Genomic DNA, 1067 nt, shown 5'->3' on the forward strand with positions numbered 1-1067 from the left:
TTTTGGGTTCTCTTCTGTATTGCTTGGGAGAGTACTAGGAGGGATTTCAGTGATCCTTTTACTCAGCTGGCCCACTTGTGCTTCCAGATTTCTAATGGAAGACCTTGTTTCATTCATGAAACGTACAGTGGCCTTAGATAGATCAGAGACTAGATTTGCTAATTAGAAGCATTTTGTTCAGAGTTCTCTGTCTGTTGCTGAGTTGATGATGGAAAAGGTTTGCTATTGCTAAACCTGTTTCTTCCACCATTATTAAAGCCTTGTTGGGGCTTTTGATCCTTCCATGAGAAATTTGGATGATTTCTCCATGTTGAGTTATAGGTGTTTCCATAAGGTTCACCTAAGTAATTTACCTCTGCTATTGTAGGGTTCTCAGGATCATAGGCTTCTTCTTCAGAAGATGCCTCTTGAGTACTGTTGGATGCAGCTTGCATTCCATGCAGACTCTGAGAAATCATATTGACTTGCTGAGTCAATATTTTATTCTGAGCCAATATGGCATTCAGAGTATCAACCTCAAGAACTCCCTTCTTCATAGGCGTCCCATTATTCACAGGATTCCTTTCAGAAGTGTACATGAACTGGTTATTAGCAACCATGTCAATGAGTTCTTGAGCTTCTGTAGGCGTTTTCTTTAGGTGAATGGATCCACCTGCAGAAGTGTCCAGTGACATCTTTGATAGCTCAGATAAACCATCATAGAATATATCCAGGATGGTCCATTCTGAAAGCATGTCAGAAGGACACTTTTTGGTCAATTGTTTGTATCTTTCCCAAGCTTCATAGAGGGATTCACCTTCTTTCTGTCTGAAGGTTTGAACATCAGCTCTAAGCTTGCTCAGCTTTTGAGGAGGAAAGTACTTGGCTAAGAAAGCCGTGACCAGCTTATCCCAAGAGTTCAGGCTGTCTTTGGGTTGAGAATCCAACCATAATCTAGCTCTGTCTCTTACAGCAAAAGGGAAAAGCATGAGCCTGTAGACTTCAGGATCTACTCCATTAGTCTTAACAGTATCACATATCTGCAAGAATTCAGTTAAGAACTGAAAAGGATCTTCAGATGGAAGTCC

At 41.0% G+C, this 1067-nt stretch overlaps 1 non-coding gene across 1 annotated transcript; it reads left to right on the forward strand.

Annotated features, from left to right (window-relative positions):
- The first annotated feature begins 728 nt into the window (after positions 1-728).
- Positions 729-836, forward strand: LOC148580806 (small nucleolar RNA R71). Its single transcript, XR_015895640.1, has one exon. It is a non-coding gene; the product is annotated as a small nucleolar RNA R71 (small nucleolar RNA).
- Positions 837-1067: the final 231 nt, after the last annotated feature.

Source organism: Arachis ipaensis, chromosome B10 (genome assembly GCF_059453495.1).
Source record: "Arachis ipaensis isolate K30076 ecotype BB chromosome B10, ASM5945349v1, whole genome shotgun sequence".
NCBI lineage: Eukaryota > Viridiplantae > Streptophyta > Magnoliopsida > Fabales > Fabaceae > Arachis > Arachis ipaensis.